The sequence below is a fragment of the Carettochelys insculpta genome, chromosome 4 (genome assembly GCF_033958435.1).
Source record: "Carettochelys insculpta isolate YL-2023 chromosome 4, ASM3395843v1, whole genome shotgun sequence".
Classification (NCBI taxonomy): domain Eukaryota; kingdom Metazoa; phylum Chordata; order Testudines; family Carettochelyidae; genus Carettochelys; species Carettochelys insculpta.
The window spans coordinates 16068479-16084044 of NC_134140.1; the positions used below are offsets into that span (position 1 = coordinate 16068479).

General features: G+C 41.8%; 1 protein-coding gene across 4 annotated transcripts in view; it reads left to right on the top strand.

The window, feature by feature from the left end:
- Positions 1-15566, top strand: part of MAEA (macrophage erythroblast attacher, E3 ubiquitin ligase) — a 133273-nt gene that overhangs the window by 80265 nt on the left and 37442 nt on the right. The window lies entirely within an intron of this gene.

Consider the following 15566-nt stretch of genomic DNA (forward strand, 5'->3'; position numbering starts at 1 on the left):
GTTGGACACTGAGCTAAATAGGAGGATCGGAAAAGCGGCCACAACTCTGTCCAGACTCAGCAAGAGAGTGTGGAATAACAACAAGCTGTACACTCACACCAAAGTGCAAGTCTACAGAGCCTGCATTCTCAGCACCCTCCTTTATGGCAGCGAGACTTGGACCCTGTATGCCCGCCAGGAAAAGAGGCTGAACGTCTTCCACTTGCGCTGCCTCAGGCACATCCTTGGAATATCATGGAAGTACAGAGTGACCAACACCGCCGTCCTTGAGCAAGCTGGAATCCCAGCCATGCACACGCTCCTCAGGCAGCGTCGACTGCGCTGGCTTGGCCACGTCCACAGGATGAATGATGGAAGGATTCCAAAAGACATCCTGTATGGTGAGCTAGCCTCTGGCAAAAGACCTCCCGGACGCCCCCAGCTGTGTTACAAAGATGTCTGCAAGAGAGACCTCAGAGAGGTAGGCATCGAGCTGGACAGTTGGGAAGAACTAGCAGACAACTGCAGCAGATGGTGGCAGGGGTTACACAAGGGCCTTCAGAAGGGCGAGATGAGGATCAGACAGCTAGCAGAGGAGAAGCGAGCACACAGAAAGCACAATAAGGACTTGCCAGACACCCACTACATCTGCAAGAGATGCAGCAAGGACTGTCACTCTCGTGTGGGTCTTTATAGTCACAGTAGACGCTGTAAATGAAGTCCTCAATTGAAACTTTAAAGGGCGCGATCCATAGTCTGTGCAGACTGAAGGATGCCTACTACTACTATTTTAAGGGTAAAAATCATTGGAACTTAAAATTTGAAATATCTTGAGTCATGTTACTGAGTTCTGTTGAACTGCTGTTTTACACTACAAAGGGCATCATCTTCAATAATGTAAAGCATATTTGAAAAACTTCAGGACAAAAACACTATAAAAACAAATTATTTTTTATTGGGTGTGTGACCACTGGTTGTGTGCATCATAGGAGGTTTTTGAAAACAGGTTGAACACACACCTGTCAATGATGTTCTAAGTTCTTTTTATCTTGCCACAGTACAGGGAGCAGAACATGACGACTTTTCAAGGTCACTTCCAGCTCTACTTTTCTATGGTTCTATGCTAATGTGGAAAAAACCTGTAAGCTTGCATTTGGCCTTTGTTTTTGTTTGGTAGTTCATTGCAAATATGCACTTGCTTATTGAACAACCCCATACATTTTTCCTTCAGGTGTTTGGGCGGTATTTTTGTTTTTGTATTTAATAGCAAATCTTATAGAACTAGAAGGGTAGAACAGAAAACAGCAAAATAGAGATAATGGATTTCAGGAGTGCAGATTTTGGTAAACTCAGAGAACTGGTAGGTAAGGTCCCATGGGAAGCAAACCTGAGGGGAAAAACAGCTGAGGAGAGTTGGCAGTTTTTCAAAGGGACATTATTAAGGGCCCAAAAGCAAGCTATCCCACTGTGTAGGAAAGATAGAAAATATGGGAAAAGACCGCCTTGGCTTAACCAGGAGATCTTGCACGAGCTCAAAATAAAAAAGGAATTGTATAAAAAATGGAAACAACGAAAAATTACAAAGGATGAATATAGGCAAACAACACAAGAATGCAGGAGAAAGATTAGAAAGTCTAAGGCACAAAATGAGCTCAAACTAGCTACAGGCATAAAGGGAAACAAGAAGGCTTTTTATAAATATATTAGAAACAAGAGGACGACCAGGGACAGGGTAGGGCCGTTGCACAGTAAGGAGGGAGAAACAGTAACAGAGAACTTGGAAATGGCAGAGATGCTCAATGACTTCTTTGTTTCAGTCTTCACTGAGAAGTCTGATGAAAGAATGCCCAACACAGTGAATGCTAGTGGGAAAGGGATAGGGTTAGAAGTTGAAATAAAAAAAGAACAAGCTAAAATTTACTTAGGAAAATTAGATGTCTGCAAGTCACCAGGGCCTGATGAAATGCAACCTAGAATACTCAAGGAGCTGATAGAGGAGGTATCTGTGCCTTTATCTATCATCTTTGGAAAATCATGGGAGACAGGAGAGATTCCAGAAGACTGGAAAAGGGCAAATATAGTGTCCATCTATAAAAAGGGAAATAAGAATAACCCAGGAGACTACAGGCCAGTCAGCTTAACTTCAGTGCCAGGAAAGATCATGGAGCAGGTAATGAAAGAAATCATCTGCAAGCACTTGGAAGGCGGTAAGGTAATAGGAAACAGCCAGCATGGGTTTGTAAAGAATAAATCTTGTCAAACTAATCTGATAGCTTTCTTTTGATAGGATAATGAACCTTGTAGATAGGGAAGGAGGGGTAGATGTGGTCTACCTAGACTATAGTAAAGCATTTGATATGGTCTCTCATGATATTCTTATCAAAAAACTAGGCAAATACAATTTAGATGGGGCTACTATAAGGTGGGTGCATAACTGGCTGGATAACCATACCCAGAGAGTAGTTCTTAATGGTTCTCGATCCTGTTGGAAAAGTATAAAAAGTGGGGTTCCGCAGGGGTCTGTGTTAGGACTGGTTCTGTTCAATGTCTTCATCAATGATTTAGATATTGGCATAGAAAGTACACTTATTAAATTTGCAGGTGATACCAAGTTGGGAGGGGTTGCAACTACTTTGGAGGATAGGGTCATAATTCAAAATCATCTGGATCAGTTGGAGAAATGGTCTGAGGTAAACAGGATGAAGTTTAATAAGGACAAATGCAAAGTGCTCCACTTAGGAAGGAACAATCAGTTTCACACATACAGAATGGGGAGAGACTGTCTAGGAACGACTACAGCAGAAAGGGATCTCGGGATTATAGTGGACCACAAGCTAAATATGAGTCAACAGTGTGATGCTGTTGCAAAAAAAGCAAACATGATTCTGGGATGCATTAACAGGTGTGTTGTGAACAAGACACGAGAAGTCATTCTTCCGCTCTACTCTGTGCTGGTTAGGCCTCAGCTGGAGTATTGTGTCCAGTTCTGGGCACCACAGTTCAAAAAAGATGTGGAGAAACTAGAGAGGGTCCAGAAAAGAGGGACAAGAATGATTAAAGGTCTAGAGAATGTGACCTATGAAAAAAGGCTGAAAGAATTGGGCTTGTTTAGTTCGGAAAAGAGAAGATTGAGGGGAGACATGACAGCGGTTTTCAGGTATCTAAAAGGGAGTCATAAGGAAGAAGGAGAAAACTTGTTCTTCTTGGCCTCTGAGGATAGAACAAGAGGCAATGGGCTTAAACTGCAGCAAGGGAGGTTTAGGTTGGACATTAGGAAAAAGTTCCTAACTGTCAGGGCGGTCAAACAGTGGAATAAATTGCCAAGGGAGGTTGTGGAATCTCCATCACCAGAGATGTTTAAGAATGACATCTGTCAGGGATGGTTTAGATAGTACTTGTTCCTGCCATTGGGGCAGAGGGCTGGACTCGATGGTCTCTCGAGGTCCGTTCCAGTCCTAGTGTTCTATGATTCTATGGTAGTCATTGAATTTGGAAAAAAAATTATACCAAATTTACAAATCTTTCTGCAACTTCATTTACCTCCTGATTATCCTGTTAAGATCCAGCTAAGCTAGGGAGAGAGTTTAAATAGACAAGTGAATAATATATGGGAACTGCTTAAGAATATTCTCCTAGGTACCCAGGAAGCTAGAACAGAAAAAGGTTTCCCTGACTTGTCACGAAGTCAGAACAGATAACTACCAGAAAGTGGTGGAATACAAAGGTATCAGTGCTAGCATGGTAAAAACCCTTCTCCCTGTGAACTGAATAGAAGTTAGCTCAGGTCAACTGGGGACACATGAGTCCAACAAAGAGTTGCCTGTGACCTCTTGAAACCTCTTTTCTGGTGAGAGAGGTTGAGTAAAGATAAGAGACAAAGTTCAGCACTGCTGGTGGCAACAGGGAGAAAAGGTTTCTCTTGGGTGGAAAGCTAATAGGAGAAGCAACCCTGCTAATGGATTTTTGGGGGACAGGCTAGTATTCAGAATTCAGAGGCATAATGCAACACCCCAGAAAGGGGGCCAAGAGAGGTATCCTTTTTTTGTGGTGTGAACTAGTTTCTTTTCTTTCTCTTTTTATCTCCTGAAAATTTTGCCTTGGGCCTACCTCAAGGCCCACTTTATAGATAGAAAAGAATGAAAGCAAGTGGAGGGAAGTATCTCTGGAGTGGTGCTGAATTACTCCAGACTCCCCTGTCAGAGAGGAAACGCTGAGCCTGATGATGCGAAAGAGGTGCTTTGACACACAGTTTAAAAATCACCCTTACTGAGATAAGAAGCAAAGGCAGTTATCACAGAATTCTAGAAATATGGGGCTGAATGGGCCTGAAAAAGATGAAGTCCAGCCCCCTGTGCTGTGGCAGGACACCCTATACTAATCTTGCCTTGCTGCAGATTAAGCCTGTTACTTTTTGTCCCACCTGTAGTGGATATGGAGAACTGATCATTGCTCTCTTCATAACAGTCATTAACGTTCCTTTCTCCAACCTCCATTGTTATTTTTCAAGACTCAGGTTGTGCAGTTTTTTAACTTTTCCCAATAAGAACAGGTTTTCTCAATCTTTATTTTGTTCTGCTCTGGATTGGCTCTAGTTCCGTTGTCTGTCTTAATATGTGGCACCCAAAATTGGACATAATACTCAGCTGAGGCCTCACCAGTGCTGACTGTAGTGGGACAATTAACTCCTGTGCCCAACATATCTCCAGTTGTCCTCAACCTGCAGGCTGCTTGCAGCCCAATAATCAGCACACAGCCATGGCCCATATTACATGTTCAGGGACATACAGAAATGTAGCCACACTTGGCCAAAACTTCGAAATGGCCATGCTAATGGCCAGATCGAAGAATATTAATGAGGCGATGAATTGAATATTCAGCACCTCATTAGCATTCACACACTTCTGGCTGCGGCACTTTGAAAGCACCACTTTCGAACGTGTGCAGCTCGGCACGGCTATACGGGGGTCCTTTTCTAAAGGACCCCGCACATTTCGAAATCCTCTTATTCCTCTCCTTTCAAAATGTGCAGGATCCTTTCGAAAAGGACCCCCATGTAGCTGTGCCGAGCCGCAAGTGTTCAAAAGCAGCCGGAAGCGTGTGAATGCTAATGAGACACTGAATATTCAATTCAGTGTCTCATTAGTATTCTTCGATTTGGCCATTAGTATGGCTGTTTTGAAGTTTTGGCCAAGTGCAGCCACAGCCATAGTGTGTGTGCATATATAGATAACAAAAACTTTGCACGCATGTGGCCCATATAACACACACGAAGCTCTGTACATGGCCTATAGTGGTAAATAGGGTGATAACCGCTGCATATAGCATGTTAATACACTGCAGAATTACTAGCCTTTTTTCTTCCTTGCAGTATGGTGATTCTCTGTAACCTGCCGATCTGTTTTAACAGTACTGTTACTTAAACCATAATTCCCCATTTCGTAGCTGTGCATTCAAATCTTTTCCTTAAGAGAAGTAATTAGTGCTAATCTTTATTGAACTTTGTTATTCTATTCGGGTCAGTTTTCCAGTTTAGGTTCCTTTTAAATTCTAATCTTGTCCTCCAGAGTGCTTCCTACCATCCTGGGTTGGTGTCATCTTCAAATTGTATAAGCATAATGTCCACTTCATTATCACATCACTAATGAAAATACTGAATCGCACCAGACCCAGGACTGACCCCTGCAGGACTCCGTTAGATATGTCTTCCCAGTTTAACTGCTAATCACTGAAAGTTATTCTGTGTGTGTTGTGTGGTTTTTGTTCTTGTTTTTTGTTTTTCCAGCCAGAAGTGCATGTGCCTTCTAGTAATTTTATATAGACCACATTTCATATATTGCTTATGAGACTGTCATGTGTGACAATGTCAAAAAAAACCCTACTAAAATCAAGATATATTATGTCTACTGCTTTCCCCTACACTAGGCCAGTAATCCTGTCAAAGAAGAAATTAAATTGGTTTGACATTATTTGTTCTTGACAACTCTATGCTGGATATTCCTTTGTAATCCTATTATCCTCCAGGTGCTTACAAACTGACTGTTTAAAGACAGGTACTGTTTTTTGTCTTTCTGATCTCATCTGGATCCTCCTCTGCCCTCTGAGTTCTCAAAGATAATTGCTAGCGGTTCTGAGATTGCTTCAGCTAGTTCCTTATTTTCCTTCGGATGAACTTCTCCAGGTCCTACAGTTTTGAATACGGTTAACTTACCTAAATATTCCTTAACCCAGTGGTCTTAAAACTTTTTGTATTGATGACTCTCTTCACACAACAACCCTCTGAGTTCCCCCCTTTATAAATTAAAAAATGTGGGGAGTTAATTTAATTTAATGGGCACTTGAGACTATCAGCCGCACAGAGCTGACAGTTTGCAATCCCCGTGTAATCGTGTTGAGATTCATAACTTGTTCTTTCCCTGTGTTGGCTTAAGTTCCTTCCTTTTGTTTACTATTGTTTTAAGTATCTGGTAGCAATTAATATTGTCAGTGAAGTCTGAAAGAAAATAGGCACATGACACTTCAGTCCTCTGAATGTCACCAATTGTTTGCTCTCCTGCCCCCTGCAGTTCTCTGGCTTTTAAATAAATTTTAAAAACATTTTATTCCCTTTTATGCCCCTTGCTAAGTGTAACTCATTTTGTGCCTTAATCTTTCATTTTTTTTCTACCTCTTCATGTCTCTAATTTTTTGTGCTTTTCTTTAGCCATTTTTCCATATTTCCACTTTATGTAGGACTCCTTTTTGATTTTTTTTTCATGTTGGTAAAGGGATCCGGATGGAACTATATTGGCCACTTACTATCTTTCCTGTACATCGCTAGTTTACAGTTGTCTCTTTTAATGTTGTCTCCTTGAGAAAACACCAACTCTCCTGAGCGTTTTTCCTTAGATTTTCTTCCTGTGGGAACTTATCTGCTGTTTCTCTGTGTCTATTGGAGTCTGATGAGTGGGTTTGTGTGTGGGTGTGGGTGAGTGTGTGTCTGTTGTTGCTTTTTGAAATTCATTGTCCTTATTCTGCTGCTCTCGCTCTTTCATATCATTAAATCTGTCATTTTCTGGATCACTTTCATCCAGATTGCCTTCAGTCCTCAAATTTACTACCAATTACTACCTGTTAGTTAGAATCAAGTCCAAAAAGGCTGTCTCCTCGCTTACTTTCTCCACTTTCTGGAACAAGAATCCCCGTTTATACTACAAGACTTTATCAGAGATACCTGTATACTTACTCTCATCAGTACCAGACCTGGGTTTTTTTGATTTTTCTGTTTGTTCTAAAAAAAATGCCTCATCCATCTCTTCCTGGTTTGGTGGTCTAAAACAGACCCCTATTTTAACATTATCTCTATTTTTACCCTATACTCAGAAACTCTCAGCTGGTCTGCCTCTTACTTCTTTGGGGGCCTTTGGACAAGCAATACTCCTTTTATACCAATATTCCAGTCATGAGGCTTATCCATCAAAGTCTTCATGATGCCAACCAAATGATAATTTAGGTTAAGTAATAATAGTTTGAGGTTAGGGGTTTCTGTTGCTGTGTGGTTTCTATGTTGGGAAAAAAATGTTGTCACCACCTGCTTTGCAGTATTGGATTCTTCAAAATGCTGTGGTGTTGTGACTTCCAACGTGAGCTGCTCAGGAACAGCCATCAGCAAACAGGTCAAACCCTAAGTTCATGCACATGGTACAGCTCTGTCGCAGCAGCAGACCCCAGCAGCCTGTCAGCAACAGTCCAGTCAGTCAGATTTCCAGACACTTTCTTTTGCTTGTTGGGAGCCAGGTCGGTGAGGTGTGTGGTAAGGTTTGGTTTTTGCTTCTCACTGTTGCATGGCCCATGTCCGAAAAACAACAACAAAAAGTTCCATAGCCCTGATTAACTACAAAGAGAGATTTTAAGTGAGTACAAATATGAGGTATCAAAGTTAGAAATGGTTACAAGAGAAAATGTTTTTAGTAGTGAAAACTTAACCATCTAGATTTGAGTCAAGGTAAAATCCTTATTACGTGTTCCCAGCAACATTGTTGCCCAAATCCTCAGGACAGGATACCTCACAAAGTCAAAGAGCTGGTTCTTTTGTCGTCTTAGCTGAGGCAGGTGTATGCAGGCAGGAGTTTTCACCCCTTGTTTTTATAGTTCAGTCATCCTTTTGAAATGCATTTGCCTGAATGTTACCCCCTAGATAAGGTTCATTCCAGCTTTGAGGATAGAGATGTGGTGAAAGAGGTTCCCTGGTGGTGTCAGTTAAAATGTAAGTCAGTCATTTCTTATGTCCCTTCCTTACCAAAGAATGGTCGCTTGGTATGTAATTAGCAGTCAACTTTGATGACATCTAGCTAAAGACATCACATAGTCTTTTTTTCTTCTGAGAAATTGGTTTACCTACTCCCCAGATTTGTCTGGTAAATGCAATAATGTTGTCATAAGCTGAAATTATGTTCAGTACAATATTATATTTTTTAATTGTTGTTAGTTTTTAAGGTGATACAGCAGTGTTCCCTGTCAATCATGTGCTTGGGATGCCACATAACTGGGCGGCATTTAAATTTCTCCTAATTGGCAGAGCACCCATACATGCCTCAGTGAACATAACATTTATTCTGCACATGGATGTAAAAACTGCCTCTCAGAGCACATTTTGCAAAGAGATTATTACAATAAATGTAGGATTTCAATACAGGGATTCTCTTGACCACAAGAACATGAAGTGAATTGATTTCCCTTGATGGACTTCATTGTTGATTTATATAGAGAAATACTTAAACATCAGATCAAGGGTCTGCTTTTCCCCAGTCTTACCCCTGTTCTCCATTACCACAAGGATCTGAAATCAGGTCACCTAACTTCTATTCAGAGGACAAGTGTACACACTTTTTTTTTAGGTCTCTGTCTGGATTATTTTGAATTACCAGCAGAGGTGCTGAGTTCATTTAAAAATTTCATCTCTTGAACAGTGGTCTTCAGTTATGTCCTAACTTAGCATCATTTTCAGCTTTCACCAACACAGTAGCAAAAGGGCTGGTTTTGTTTTATATGGGGTAGAGCTCAACAAAAGTCTCATGTGCTACCCGTAATTCTGATTTCACCCTGGTGTAAGGAATAATTCCTGTGTGTTCACAGACATCAAATTAAAGTAAACTAGTATCAAAGTAGAATTGTGCTCCTTAGCTTATTCCACTATTCTGTAATTAATGTGATAAGTTATAATTGAAATTTTAAGTTATATCATTGTATTGAAAACCTCTGTGGATATTTTATAAAAATGTATAGACATCTTGCAGGAGTGAGGAAGCTGAGGCTTGGTGCCCCTGGGCGTGGCTGGAGCTGCAAGCTGTCTGTGTGGCCCTTAAGCAGAGGAGCAGTCAGGGAAGTTATGCATGCTGCTTCTGCCCCCAGTGGTAGCTCCCCAGCTCCCACTGGCCATGGTTCCCAGCCAATGGGAGTAGCAGTGGTGCCTTTGTGCACAGGTGCTTCACAGAGCCACCTGGCCCCTCAGCCTAGAGGTTCAACATGGTGGCTGATTCTGGGAGCAGCACAGAGCCAGAGCTGGCTGGGAGGAAGGAAGCCTGTTACACTTGGAAAAATAGAACTAGCAGAATCGAATTTGGGGGATGAGGCAAGATGTCGCAATTATTATGAATACAGAATTCATGTATTGTCCCTAGCTACTAAATTAGGCACTACACATTCATATAAGCTGTGTATACCCAAGCAGCTTTTCTGGGAAAAACAGCTTTTGCTGGAAAAACACAGGGAGCACCTATGTGGCAAATGCGCTTTGTTGACGGTTTGTCAACAAAACTTGGCACATCCACCCTCAACATTATACTTCTCCCTGTTCAGGGTATAATGCCTCTCTCAGCAGTGGTCTGTTGACAGAACATCCACATAGATGTGCCAGGGTCCTTTTGTTGACAGACAAAGCTTCCAGTTCACCGGGCAGCACTGTTTGCAGAACTTCCGGTCAGCCATTTTGTCGAGAGAGGGCCAGGCATTCTGGCTGCTCTCTGTCAAAAAAGCAGCTTGCTCTTTCACTCTGCTTTAATGTGTAGACGTGATCTGTTGACAGAATTTTTGCCAGGAAATCCCTTTTGACAGTAACTTCTGTCGACAGAACCTTCTTGTGTAGACATGGCCGTACACAGTTCTAAAGATGGGATGTAATTACCAGTCTCGGGTGCTCATGCTAGTCCTCTGGCCAGGTGGTCCAGACAGGAGGAGGTCCACTGATGTTCCTAGAGGATGATTGTAGAACCAGAAGACCCAATTCTATCATTTTGCACTCATCTTTTTATGTTTTAATCCATGGATCTTGTCCTGTCCCACTTCCCCATGGGACTGTATGGCCATCAGTCATCACCTAACCCTAGATAAGATAAGGGCTAGATAAGGGCTTTTGTCTCTCTGTCTTGGTTGGGTTCTTTTGCAGGGCTTGCTTGGATTGATCTTCAGCCATCAAGGTGGCACTGGCAGCTAGTCACCCTGATAGGCTGGCTTCAGGGACTGATTCTTTTACATGCACACATTCACACTTTTACCTAGATACATACCTAATTAAACAGAGTTTAGGCAGTACTAAGATTAAAATGGAGTTCATGACAGTGTATCCAGTTACAAAGGTTACAGTAACAGATTATTCAGAGCCAATTCTTGACAGGATACTAAACAATTAAACCAAACCTCACTCATAAAAATTGGGCTGTAGTTCATGAGGTTACATAATGCCACATTAAATTCATTAAAAGGGGTGATTTCATTCTTCAGCCCTACAAGCCTGCTTTTCCTCACTGCACCACCGACTGGGAACCACCTGAGCTAAGTGCTGCTCAGCAAGAGTCCACAGCCCTACCCTGTGGTAAATCTCCTCCCACACCTTAACTCCCTTGCAGTCCTCACTCCCCAGTCCCCTTCTGCACCAAAATTCCTTCCTGGAGCTTACACCCTGAAACTCCTCCTTCACCTCAATCACCATCCTATCTCCAGCCCCACCAAGGAGACAACACTCTAGCCTGTACCCTGTCTTCCCGTTCCAGCCCTTTGTCGTCTTCCCCACTCTAAACCTCTTTGTCGCAGCCCAGACCCAACTCCTGTATCATCCCGGAGCCCTCATCTCCTCCAACATCTCTACCTTCTCCACCAGCCCAGAACCACTCATTGCTCTCTCCGTCCTAGAGCCTAGGGGCCAGAGCCTCCCCACCAACACCCTGTGTGTCAGTGGCCTGGTAGAAAGAAGATTGCATACCCTTGCATCAGAAAAAAAAAGTTATACAGATTAAACCGCTCTAGTCTAGCACCTTTGGGACCTGACTGGTGCTGAATGAGAGAATTTGCTGAACCATGGGAAGTCAATATTGTCTAGCACATTACCAACACTTTCAGTGCTTAAGGGGCTCTTGGAAGACGTTTGGGGGTAATTTACAGCTAAATAACGGCACAGAACATTAAGAGCCAGGGCTGGTGGCTGTAAACAGACTTTATGGGACCACAGGAAACTTTACCACAGCCATGATAAGTGGTCATCTAGCTAACTAAAATCATGCTGGATTATGGATTTTACCAGACGAGCGTGTTCAGGATTAGAGTGTTTCAACCTGTACTTACTATTTCTAAGCAAATTACGTAGTAGTAGTAGTAGTAGGCATCCTTCAGTCTGCATAGACTATGGATCGCACCCTTTATAGTTTCAATTGAGGGCTTCATTTACAGCATCTACTGTGACTGTGAAGACCCACACGAGAGTGACAGTCCTTGCTGCACCTCTTGCAGATGTGGTGGGTGTCTGGCAAGTCCTTATTGTGCTTTCTGTGTGCTCGCTTCTCCTCTGCTAGCTGTCTGATCCTCATCTCGCCCTTCTGAAGGCCCTTGTGTAACCCCTGCCTCCATCTGCCGCGGTCGTCTGCTAGTTCTTCCCAGTTGTCCAGCTCGATGTCTACCTCTCTGAGGTCTCTCTTGCACGCATCTTTGTAGCGCAACTGGGGGCATCTGGGAGGTCTTTTGCCAGAGGCTAGCTCACCACACAGGATGTCTTTTGGAATCCTTCCATCATTCATCCTGTGGACGTGGCCAAGCCAGCGGAGTCGACGCTGCCTGAGGAGGGTGTGCATGGCTGGGATTCCAGCTTGCTTGAGGACGGCGGTGTTGGTCACTCTGTCCTTCCATGATATTCCAAGGATGCGCCTGAGGCAGCGCAAGTGGAAGACGTTCAGCCTCTTTTCCTGGTGGGCATACAGGGTCCAAGACTCACTGCCGTAAAGAAGGGTGCTGAGGATGCAGGCTCTGTAGACTTGCATTTTGGTGTGAGTGTACAGCTTGTTGTTATTCCACACACTCTTGCTGAGTCTGGACAGAGTTGTGGCCACTTTTCCGATCTTCCTATTTAGCTCAGTGTCCAACGACAGGGTGTCAGTGATGGTGGATCCGAGGAAATTACATGCAACACCATAAACAGACCTGTGGCCATGACAACCTCCAGTTCAGGTTCTTTTTTTCTTAGGTAGTATCAATGTTGAAGAGAAAAATTTTCAAGAAAAAGCCTACATGATAAAATCAAACATAGCATATAAATATAGAAATTTGTCTATATTTGTATAAAATTTCAAAATGGCCTCAGTGGGAACAAAGTAAAACTTAGCTTGTACACTTTCAGCTGTTATATTTTAACATGTGAAAATACCATGTTCTCTGGCAAGTGTTTTTTTACTTAGGGCTATTCTGAATATCTGTCATATTCATGATATTTAAATGGTATAGTTTGCAGCACATTGCCTTGTAGTGTACACACTTAAATTTTTTGGAACAAGTTTGTTTTTATGGTAATACAAATATCGTTAGTACTGGATTATTGTGTTTAGAAATACATAGAATTGTACAGTTCCCTATAGAGTATTTTCTTCTTCTAAACATGAGCTGTCACAGCATGAAGTATTTATGCAGCTCAGAATAATCTCCAAGAATGTCAATTCAGAATGGACTCAGGTCATTCTAGTTCAAAAACAACCCCCTAAATCATTTCACTGCAGATGCATGAAGAAATTCTTTAATATTCCGTGTCTTAAAAAATAGATATATTCAGTTGATTGGGTTAGGTCTGTTCGAATGTCTAAAGCTTCTAGTCAGCTTTGAAGCTGTTCCGTAAGTTAAGTGTCTTCCCTAGGCAGGTTAATAATAGGTTATGCTTGTCACGGACAATGTTTTTCACTTCCTCTGAGGTGTCTCATGTCACTCAACAAAATGGAATTTTAATACTGTACCTTATGCTTCTTGTTTAGTCACTGGAATCAGTAGGATGTTGCAGCCTGAATAATTGTTGTGTCCATGCCTTTGGAAGGCATAACTTAAACATAACAGTGGCCGTTACTGGGTCAGACCAAAGGTCCATCTAGTCCAGCATCCCATCTGCCAACATTGGCCAGTGCCAGGTGCCCCAAAGGGGATGGACCGAAGGCAACGGTCAAGCGACTTGTATCCTGCCATCCATCTCTAGCCTCTGACAAACAGAGGTCAGGGACACCATTCCTACCCCTTGGCTAATGGCAGAGTGTCTGAATGTTAAGGAAGTATATGGAAGTGTCAGACCTTTACAAGCTGTTGAGGGAAATACCACCAATTGCAGGTAGCTGGTTGCCCCAGAGTTTCTTCCTTGTATGTAATTCTGTTAATTTAAAGATGAGGAATTGGATGAGTAAATACTTATCTGTTACAACTGTTCACAAATATTTTCAATGACATTGCAAAATTGAATCACATTGAATGTGATTGTAAGCAACTGAGCAGTTTACTAATATTTTGAAAAAGTAACTGAGGGAAAAGGAAAACTCCTAGATCTGTTAACACTGTTATGTGGATTAATGCCATTTCTTATCAGGGTCCTTTTTCAGCAAAACTGTAGTGTCGCTTCCTGCAGCACATTCTATTCTAAATTTTTATATATATTTGCTATGGCTGCAACCTGAAAACTTGGTCCTTTTTGCAAGTACATGGATTGTGTTTCATTTTAGGATTAATTTTCTATAGTTACCAGGTGTATATCATTAAAAGGTTGGAGTTATGTCAAATCAAGTGTGAATTTAATTCTTGAAAAAGGTGTGGTTTAATAGCAATGGAATCTGCAGACTATGCAAATGTGGAAACTTCATTACAAACATCCCATCCCACACTACTTCCATCAGAGTGCCTTCAGTATGAGCAATGCAAAAATATTTTAGTCTTTGTGATTCTTCAGTCATGAGAATTTTACTGAGGCTGTGAAAATGGGAGCCAGTTGTGATGCTAGTTCTTCTCATGTGGGCATTGGTGGAAAAGGGACTGTAACCACCAAAATTATCACTCATACTGCTAATCAGAGATTGAAATATGACTTTGAAACCATCCTTTCTTCTCTCTTACCTCTTCCACCTTTCCTGTCCTCTGATCTCACCTGTCGCTATGAGTTTTAAAAGGCTTTTTGTGACAGTTCTCAGTTTTAAGTAAAACTTCAGTTTAAGAAATAGCTAACTGGCAAATAAACATGACTTAAGACAGAAACTTTCTGCTTTTATGATTTTGCGGAGGGGGTGGAGAAACTAGTTGTAAGGCGTAAATTTTTGCTTCTATTATGTTCTCACTTGTTTCTTGCCTTATACCAAAAAAGTGACAACGATCCTTTGCCACCTTGCTTTCTGAGGTTGTTTTGTATGTATATGTATTCAAGTGCCTCCTCCGTTAAGGGGTGTGTTCAGTGTAAATCTAATGCAAAATCCAAATCCTGTTAGTTCAAGGTCTGAGCCCCAGAATTTTGGTCCCACCCCTGAAGAGGGCTTTGCTGTAAAATTCAACACTGGCTTGAATTCTGGAACTGAACTCCCTCTCTTCCCTCTACCAGATCAGTTTAGGCCTGTCTTATTTTTTCGTTTGTTCAGTTAGGCCTACTGGATCTGTTTGGCATGACTTTTACTTTCTGTAAATCAGAAGAAAGGACCACAGTCATAGTGGTTTGCACATTGACCTTGTAAACCCAGAGTTAGGAGTTCAATCCTGGAGGAGGCCGTTTAGGGGTCTGGGATAAACAGATTTTAAAAAAATGTCAAGGATGAAGCTTGGTCCTGCTCTGAGTGCAAATGACTGGAGTCAGTTACCTCTCAAGATTCCTTCCAGTTCTATGAGATATATGTAATAGAAGGAAGACCTCTGAGACAAAGTGGAAGTTAATGAAGAAAGGTGAAGGTCAGATGACAAAGGGAGTGTTTGCTGGATTCTCTCAGGAACTTGTGTAGAGAAGGATGTGGGGAGAATTAGGGTTGAGGGGACAAAGATATATGAAGAAAAAAGTTGGTGGAGAGGAGGATTGTTAGCAAACATGTTCATTTGTACAAAGTATTACCACTCCATTTCACCTTTTCTTATTCTGTAAAATTGTTTTAAAATGTCCTCTCTGCTTGGACAGTCATATATCAATAAATATGAAATCATGGTTTTTGAGAAGGCACTGTAACTTCTTTGAGGAGGAAAATGCTGTATAGGGCAAGATGTTATTAAAATTCATGTAAATTTTGACGTACATATCACAAATTATCTCCTAGCTGTAGCTATGAAGAATGAATGAATGGAACAACCTCATT